This window comes from Montipora foliosa, chromosome 11, assembly GCF_036669935.1.
Source record: "Montipora foliosa isolate CH-2021 chromosome 11, ASM3666993v2, whole genome shotgun sequence".
NCBI lineage: Eukaryota > Metazoa > Cnidaria > Anthozoa > Scleractinia > Acroporidae > Montipora > Montipora foliosa.
In genome coordinates this window covers 31,229,463-31,239,462 of record NC_090879.1, presented here as the reverse complement: position 1 = coordinate 31,239,462, position 10,000 = coordinate 31,229,463, and the positions used below count along the sequence as shown (strand labels likewise).

Below are 10,000 nucleotides of genomic sequence, written 5' to 3'. Positions count from 1 at the left end.
ATGTCGTCTCCAGAGAGAAAAGTTCCCCGATTTAAATGCCTTTCGTGTGGACATTCATTCTCTTATACAGTAGCGGTAATTTGTATGAACATCACCGAACTTTCACCGATCACCGTCCCCAACCATAGGGAGCTTACGAAACGACGACGCCGACGCCAACGACGACGCTACAAACTGAATAGCTTTAGTGAGAAAAACCAATGCCTCTGCACGCTCTGCCCGTGCGTTTTACATTTTGGTTCATTTCTTTGCATTGCCGTCATCTTCTAAATGACGACGTGAAATGACCAAATTCAAGGTTCTGTGGAGGACGTTAGCACATGACGATGAATTTTCAGTTCTCTCTCTACGCTTCCAACCCAGTCATACCAGTTTAATTCCTCGACAGTTACTACACATTTTTAACGTGAAACGACATGAAATAGTTTCGTAGTGATATGAATAACGCGAACTTGTATTTTTAAATGAAGTCCTCGTAGCCGTCGTCGTCCTCGTTTCGTAAGCTCCCTCATATTTCTGGAGGAGGACTTAAGCCCCTACTACCGGAAAGTTAGCTGCCATCCATCTGTTAAACGAAACTAAGGAGAGAGGGAACGATCTGAACTTTCTCGTACAAATGTACTTTGGACTGGAAGAAGGTTTCAACAAACTCCTTCGAAGCGGAGTCCTGTCGGCGAAGTCTTCCTCCGCCGATATGTCCTTAACTACCTCAGTCCACCTGGAATAAAATCTTAATTCCGCTCTATTGATCCAATCCATATTATTGACAATATTCACCGTAAGCTGTTGTAATGTAATCTAAAATTCACCTATAGAAATGAGTGGAAAAGAAGATCGATAGAACTGGATGTCAATATCGAAGATGAACTGCAATAGACCCTTCTCCAAAATGGCGCCGACCGAGGGAGGTCTGGAAACTGGGGTATAGATTGTTTTACTATGTGCGCGCCGAGTCCTTGAACAACCAAAAATGCCGCATAATTGTTGTGTCCCCTTTTGCAATACTACCTCGAAGAAGAACAAAAACCTTCGATTTCATCGTTTTGCTAAGGAAAAAGAGCAAACAGAGCTGTGGATTTGCAAAATTCGCCGAGACGAAGGAGAATATTTTACAGTTACCGGCAATACACGGGTCTGCTCGATGTAACAGTAGGATTAAAGTAGGGATCGGTTTACGTCAGGTGATCCCGCACACTGCAACCCCAAGAAAAACGAAACAGTAGAACGTTATAAGTTTTTCACTAGAGTACAAGAAGAAGAAGAACCGCTAGAAACATTCGCAGTCGACCTGAAGATCTTAGTCGCAACCTGTAATTTTCGCACCCTGCGGGATTCTCTGGTCCTTGACCAAATTATCGGTGGAATTCGCGACTCAAAGCTAAGAGAGGATCTTTTGAAAGTTGCCGACTTAGATCTTGATAAGTGTATCAATGCCTGTAGAGCCTCCGAATTATCGAAAGAAAGGAACGAAGCAATCGAGGCAACGTCAGAAAAAGTACACCATCTAAATAGCGGACACAAAAGAGATCAGGTCGGCAAAGATGACAACGATGGAAACCGGAAATTAATTGATCCGAAAATGACAACATCGGGGAGGAAATTGCCCAGCGTATGGTGTAGAATGCCAAAAGTGCCACAAGCTAAATCATTTCGCTTCCGTTTGCATGGAGGCCGAAGCCAGTGCGCACTGTGGAAAGCGAAGACGAAAATACTAGCGACTATGATGAAATCAAAACAGTAGATTTGAACCTCGATGACGAGATTAATGCCATGACGGCACGCAAATTTCCGAAGCGCCTTTTCGCAGCAATAAATGTGGGCAAGACGCCAGGGGCCAGTTGTTCAAACGTTGGATAGTGCTATCCAGCGGATAAACACTAGCAAAACCAATAGAGTTATCCAGGGGATAGTGAAAAATCCAGTGGATAGCGCTATCCATCGTTTGAACAACTGGGGCCAGTACGTTTTCAGCTCGATAGCGGATCGTCATGCAACGTCATCTCGGCGGAAACCCTCGAAAATTGCCTGGTCAAGTTGAACTAAAGAAGACAACAAAAGGCTCTCCATATGTCCCACATGGAGGGGTGTCTACGACGGGCAAGAGATTGCGTGTATTGGCCGGCCATGTCCAGTGAGGTGAAAGACTTCATTCTGAAGTGCGAAATTTGCCGTTCTGTTGATAAGAAGCAGCCAAAGGAAACTCTTATTCCCTATGACGTCCCTGACCGTCCGTGGGCCAAAGTGGGGGTTGATTTGTTCAATTTCAACAAGACCAACTACCTGATAATCGTGGATTAATTTTCTGCATTCTGGCAGATCGACCCTCTAGAAAACACTACAGCCAGCCACATAATCAGAAAGATGAAGATGCAGTTTGCCCGACATGGTATCCCGATATCTGCGTTTCGGACAACGGCGACGCTCAGCAAGCAATGGAAATTTGAGCTAGTCACGACTTCACCGAGATACCCCAAAAGCAATGAAAAAGTCGAAAATGCCGTCGGAGCAGCCAAACGACTGATGAAAAAGGCGAAGAAGAATTCTTCCGATGCTTAACTTGCTCTCCTTGACTACAACAATACGCCATTAGCACAAGGCCTAGATGCCAGTCCAGCACAGCGACTGATGAGCCGCCGAACAAAAACTCTCCTGCCAACAACAAAAAATTTGCTAGTTCCTGAAGTAACCTTGGGGCAATACCAGAAGATTCTGGCCAACAAGCAACGCCAGGCAAAATACTACAACAAAGGGGCTCATGATCTCCCCGCGTACGTTGATTTCAGGAGACGTTGTCAGAGTGAATCTCTCACCCGACAGCCTCAAACAAGAAGACTTGCAGAAGGCACAAGTCAAGGCCAAGGTTGTGGTGCGGAGCTACGAGGTAGTAACAGAAGATGGCAAGAGATTTCGACGCAATCGTGTTCACCTAAGGAAATCAAATGAAACCTTCAGCACTCGCCAACCGACGGGGAAGTCGCCATTTGGGTATGTTCCAGGAGACTCTGTCACCCCGCCTATTGATCCTGTCGCTGATCAGTCTCCAGGTGGACCAGCTCCAACACCTGCGACAGATCCACTCGGAAATTCCCAAGAGTCAGTTACCACACTGCCGAATGATAGTCCCTACCGCACCCGGTACGGCCGTGAGATCAGGCGACCGAAGTACCTCGGAGATTATGTCGAGATAAAGATAAACACTGCTTGAGTTTGAACTCAATTTAAGTTCAGGTTATGCCGTGACAGAGACAGACACTGGTTGATTTCCGAAAGCCAGTTTTAGTTTTGTTTGTTTGTTTGTTTGTTTCCTTGTTTTTTGTTTTTGTTTTTGTTTTGTTTTGTTTTGTTTCGTTTTTATTTTTATTTTTTTATTTTTTTTTTGGGGGGGGGGGTGGGGGGGGGGGGTTAATGTTGTTGTTTTCTAAAGGGGAAAAGATGTAACACTAGGATTAAAGCAGGGATCGGTTTACGTCAGGTGATCTCGCCTGGAGTCACGTTTTGGTGAGCAGCCCAGCCATGTTGTAATTCGGAGAACTCTGAGTACATATGAATTAAGTTCTGATCCAAACTCCTTGTCCAGTGTTGTCCTTAATCTTGCGGCTCGTTACACTCGAGGCATTTTCGCGAGGAGGATTACACCATAAGCGAAGATGGGTCGATTTTACACAGGTATTGTTAACTGGAATGCGTTTTTACAATTGTTTAACATCATTGAAGATAGGTGTAGGGATCTGAAATACTGGAAATCACCAACAACAGCTGCGACAAGGGAGACCTCGCATCCTGTCGATGCTTGATGAGTATTTTTTAACTCTTGTGAGATTGAACCATGCCTTCCAAGAGGAACATCTAGCATATCTTTTCAAAGTATTTAAGTCAACAGTTTCAAGAGTGTTCCATTCTTGGATTAACGTACTTTACTTTGAATTGGGATCTCTTCCCATCTGGCAAAGCAAGGATTTGATCTGGGAAACTATGCCAGTTGCCTTCAAAGAAACGCATATTTAATGAGTTGCTTGGATGACTCGGATGATCACCTGAGATGGCTTGCACCCACTGATCTAAATAATTTAGATTATATGGGTATTACCCATTTAGATTGTGTAACACGGGTGTTTACAACTGTTGGTTCCATATCTAATCCATATTTCACGGCCTTAGTCTGCACCTTTGTTAGTGCACATAGACTATGTAAGAATTTGTCATTAATTGGGGCTTTTCTAGAAACAACATCTCCAAATCTTGAGGCAGTGATTCTGAATGCCCGCTCTTGATACCAAGCAGAGCAGCTCGACTGACTTCTCGTGTTTTTTTCGATATCAATGGTCTTTTCTGAAGATAAAATAATGTTTGATAGAAACGCTTTCTCTTCGTCTCGAAGGGTAGGTGGTGGACCTTTTCTTACATCTTCTGGTAAACTAATTATTTGTACAGGGAAGTCAAACACTCCCTCTAGGTATTCACTATAAATAGTCTCTACTACGCTACGGGAATAGACATCTCTCAACTGATTTGCTAACGGACTTCCCTCTAAGAAATTTCCCCATGGAAGAGACTGGTACTTTGCTGAATTCGAGTATTGGAGCCAAGAAGCATAAGTGGTAGGGCTGTTAACAGAGATATTCTCTCCAAGTTTTTTAATATTTGTCTCTGTAATAACTCGTTGCTCTTGGATCGTATAGATACTCTTATACAGTCTTTGGTGCCATTTCGCGAAGCGTGCGATCGATGTGTGTGGTTTTATAAACTCGGATTCAAACCATCTCTGTGGTTCCAGTGAAGCGCCCCGAGTTCTATGCCACTGCTGTAAATGCGAAGTTGGCGAGTGATCATCGCGCAGTTTTGCCATTACATGGGTAAATAATGCCGCTAAGTGCTGGCATTTTCCTGTTCCAGCTTTACACGAACACTGAGTGGCAGCCTCTGTGCCAACTTCTCCGCTATCAAATACAATTCTTAGGGAGTGAGGAGCTTCCGTCTTCCTCATCGAGCGATACTATTTTGCTTTTACGACGCAACAATCAGCTAAAAACAATAACTTAACGTCCTCAAGGTACGTTTCGTGGTAGTACTTGTTCCCTTTTCTCTTGCCCTTTTAGATTTCGAGCCACTTGCTCGCGCAATCCAAAATATCTGTAATGAATTCGCGTTCTGTTGCATTTCGACTTGCACGCTTTCCGCCATGTTGCAAATATTCCATACCCCAAGTTTCCAGTCCTCCTTCGGTCGGCGCCATTTTGGAGAAGGGTCTATTTTTGGAATATTTTTCATCTGACCAATCAGAGAGCACACAACTGCTGTGACGTCAGGACAGTAGAGTTTTTCCCGCCCGCTGAATGCTGATCGGTCAATTCAAATTTCAGAGGCCCCGGCCGAATATGCAAGGAGTGTTCTTTTTAGGACTTTTTTAGCATAATCCTGATGTTTTTGCCTTATTAAAATACTCAAAATAATGCAAGCATAATTTTCCAAAGCTAACACTATTAGGTGGCAGATGGAATGTTATTGCCGTCACCCACAAAAAAGTGTCTCACGATTCCTTTTTCGCACGTGCCAGTTTCACGTGGAGTGTGCCATACATGAGACTTAATCTCGTGTATGGTCACCGCTATCAAGGCAAATCGCGACATCAACACAAACGGAACTCCTTTGATCAAGCACTGTTTTAACGTATTGGAAACTAGAATTTATTTGAAATTGGTAAGTTTGAATTGAGTCGTCTTACAATGTCTTGCATAGCTAGTTTAAACTTAAGTTTGTTTTCGTCAGCTGTGAATTCAGCAGTAAAACAGCAGCTTCGACAAAGTCCACCGGTCGGAAGAAAAAAAAAAGCTAAATCTCTGGAGCATACAGTGAAAAGAAATCATTTTGTGTGGACTGCAAAGAATGCAGGCTGCCAAAAGCAAAATATTGATTTCATTAAGGTTAACGCAATGCATTCAACATGGATCCTTTCAAAAATTTGGTTTTATCAACGGAGTTGATAATGTAAATTGGCCACCGTACAGAGATTCTAAAAGCTGACGTTTCGAGCGTTAGCCCTTCGTCAGAGCTTTTAGAATCTCTGTACGGTGGCCAATTTACATTATCAACTCCGTTGATAAAACCAAATTTTTGTATACTACTTCCCCACCGACGCAGCACCACAGTTTCTTTAGAAACTACCCCCTCATGGATCCTTTCAAGTCTAACTTCCCCAATTATCTAGCTATAAAGTTCCTTTGTTTTAGCTTAACCATAATTTTTGCAGTCCTGTTTTAAAAGCTTCTATTCCTTGCTATCGGTCTTATTTTCCATTGATAATTAGAATTTTAAGAAGAAATAAATGGTGACTGTTCGGCGAAACCGTTGTTAGGGTCGTCACGCAACGCTCTTCCTCGTAAGTGACGCGAGCAGGGGTTCCCGAATGTGAATGAAAGGATAGGCAAAGGTTGTTTTTCCTTCATTGTGGAAGAGCCTCATTCCCCTTTAATCAAGGAAACACTTTCTACTGACGCCGCTACATAGGGTCTTCCAGCAGGTAAATATCTCCCAAAACGAATGACGAACATTTATTTACTGAGCTGGAGGAAAAATTGTGGTTTGGGACACGCTCTAATGAACGTAGCTACAGTACAATCGTTTTCTTTCTTGTGCGTCTAGTCACAAGATGGAGCTACAATCGAGACCGGGATGTTTCATGTTCTCTTTAATCGCCAAGTGTTTCTTCTCTTACTTTGCTAAAGAGCAGGCAATGATTGCGGTAATGTGGACACCATTTGTTTTGCCAATGTAAATACTCATCTCACGTGTGCACGCTTCGAGATCACGTTTGTTGACCACACTCATGTGCGGCTGTGCGAAAACGCAGTTACGTAATGCTCTCAAAGCGACCTCGACAGACAACAGGACGTTCACGGTTGACTCTCCTCTGCAATTTTAGCTTCGATTTTTGACGTTTATAAAACAGAATCTTCGCAAACCAAACGTGGAGTAGGAAGTCTTAGGAGGATAATTCGAAGTGAAGACTTTGCCGAGATAGTTGACTGTTTTCTTTTAAAAAATTCGCCCGGATTAAAAGGTTTGTTTGTAACGTTAAAAGCGTACCACATGCTACAAACTAATCTTGAGATGATTCTGGTAATTTGTTTCCGATATTTATCCTTCTATTCCTAGCTGTGTGAAAATTAAAGGAAGACTGATGGGTTATGAAGAAAACTATACACTGTTTCTCGTTAAGTTAAGCTTTGAATATTCGGTGTAAAGGTGAAGACATAGTAGTAGTACGTTTCAGTTTGAAACCGGATGATCGAACATTTTTCCAGTTGTACCGTTGAATTAAGCTTTGCATGCACAAAGAGATATTTTTATCCAACATCACAAGCAGAGACAAAAGTTTGAGATTTGTAAGTGCCATAACGTGCCATGTACTTGAAGCTCGTGCAGAAGTTCTGAGGTGTTCTCTTCCCATACAACAGGTATTCTACATGGTGTTTAGCCTATGACACTACTGCGTCCCTACATGGCGGAAGACTACGAAGACGTTAGAGGCCACCTTAATGTAGGTATCTTTCGATTAAACTTAAACTAGCCACCCAATGCAAAGTAGTAAGTTCGTATTTCAAGTGAGTTTAACATGGAAATACCAACCCTCTATAAAGATCTATACCCATCTACAGCTCACATAAATTGTGAATTTCACTATTATTTAAGTTCCTGAAAGCTGTTATCTGTATTTCGTTTGACAGACACGATTTGGATCGTGTACACTAAAAATTGATGTAACATCCTTAGGAACTGTACCATTGGAATGCTCTTGGATTTAAGGCACACTAAGAAAAACAAATGCTTAATGGGGAGACTAGAATTTAAAAAAATCACATCGAAGCGGATGCGATCAAAATGTTGATTTTGATGAGAGTGGAAAACTAGAGTGTTCATAAATACTTGAAGCAGAGTAGAGAACCATGAGACTCACCCTCATAAACCCAAATAACAGGAATGGATCCTGTAATAGCTTATTAGAACAAGTTCTTATCACTCGTGTGTTCATAGACTCAAATGGTTGAATGAATGAATATGTAGTTAACCACTCCCCCAGGGGCTTTCTAGGGTAAACGAACATCACTTCGTGGGGAACTGCTTCCAGCAATTTGAAATACACAACGCATTACAATGCATGGCTTACTGTTTATATCAATGTTAACTTCAGGTGCGCGCTGATTGGCTAATTTTTGACAGCTCGCTCAGCGTGACATCATATATGGGCTATATGGGTATGTGCAGCCCCAAACGTTAGGGTTTTTCAGCCGTTTTGATCATAAATAGGGTATCGATTTTGGCCAATTTTCCGCCATTTAGGCCATAAATAGGGTATCCATTTTTGCAAACTAGTCTTGAATTCATTTTTTTATTTAGAAGCTACTTCTTTATCATGTAACCTACCTAATAAAAGCAGATAAACATTGCCTTTAACATTGGTCTGAACTAGGGAAATAATCATAAGGAAGGTCTGCACCAGGGTATTGATTTAAGGGTCAGGTCATAAATTGGGTATCAAATTTTTGGTCAGGCCATAAATAGGGTACGGAAAATTGCAGATTTTGGTCATAAATAGGGTGAGGGTTTTGGGAACCGGGCCACACACCCCTACCCAATTTTTATGGGTGTATCCCCCCCCCCCCCCCCCCCTTGCAGGCTAATGTATGCTTGCTATAGGAACAAACCTGAATGATAATGATATATTGTTATGTATCATCTGTAAGAGTTGCAACCATTTGAAAGATACAAATAGTCAGTTATTATTATTATTATCATTATTATGCGGTATTGCTGCTGTTATTATGATCATCACATGAATGGTGTACTAATTACCGTAGTTGCTGAATTTCTATTGTCTTCATCCAAATCTGTTGAGTCAATCAAGGCATGTATACTAATGCCTCAGCTCTCCCTCTGACTTTGTCAATTTTGTACAGTCCCCCAAATGAATCATGTCTGTGAAGAAAGGCAAATACGTGTTAATAGTGTTGAACCTTAATGTGTGAGAAAGGAAAATTCTCACATTTTTGGCATGAATCACCCTCATTCTTCAATCTTATTTGTACAGGGAAATGTATTGGTCGAGAGATCCCACGCAGTACACACAATCAGTGCTCGTAATAACCACCTTGATGTCCGTTCTTGTGGTGCTGACAGTAGTGGGTTACATCCAGCATTGTCAAAAGAGAAGACACTAGCTGAAAACAGTGTCTACACCAAAGGCCTCCATCATCATAGGCGTCACCATCATGGCCACAGCAAGGGGGGTAGAGTTGGGAAAAGTTACAAAAACAATGCAGATCGCTTTGGTCGAACCGCTGCTATTCTGCGTCAAGCCGGCCTCATGAAACTTACACTGCAAATAGCTCAGCTGATCAAAACCAATGAAGATCTTCAAAAAGAAATTGATGAACTGCAGCGAGAGGCTATGGAATTTAGTGAAAATCTACGAAGTCAGATTCAACAGAAACTCTCTGAGCAAAATGGAAATTACTAGTTTGGTGCCGTTTGAAGTGGAAAAAAAAAAAGAATGGTTTCATTTGTATTTCTGTGTGGCTGTAGAAGCTGTTTCTGGGGGGGATTTAAAATCTAGAAAAGCTTGTCTTGTATTATATTTGTATTTTGTTAGGCTTTTTGGAGATAAGAAGAAACTGCAGTTACTGTACTAGCAAAAAAGTTGTACATCAAATAATTATTATTTGCATTTTGCAATCTACATCTGCATACTATGTCTATAGAAACGAAGTAACTATAAAGTTGTGCCATTTTTAATCACTAATAATTAAAGTTGTGAATAGCAAAAACTGCATTTGTGCTTAATAGTCAACATACTTGATTTGTATTCAAATTTGAGATTTTTACTATAGAGATTTTACTATAGGGTTGGCGCATATGTTGGGTTCAGGATTTGAACCGCGTGGAAAATTTTACGTTTTGGGACCCTAATCAAGATTCCCTAAGGATTTCCATGGCGACCGTAATC

At 41.7% G+C, this 10,000-nt stretch overlaps 1 long non-coding RNA gene across 2 annotated transcripts; it reads left to right on the top strand.

The window, feature by feature from the left end:
- Positions 1-5,543: 5,543 nt before the first annotated feature.
- On the top strand, positions 5,544-9,226 carry LOC137974691 (uncharacterized). Of its 2 annotated transcripts, none has more exons than XR_011117490.1 (3): positions 5,544-5,697; positions 7,455-7,537; positions 9,086-9,226. It is a non-coding gene; the product is annotated as an uncharacterized lncRNA (long non-coding RNA). The 2 variants fall into 2 exon arrangements; XR_011117491.1 differs by lacking the exon at positions 5,544-5,697 and adding an exon at positions 6,859-7,057.
- Positions 9,227-10,000: the final 774 nt, after the last annotated feature.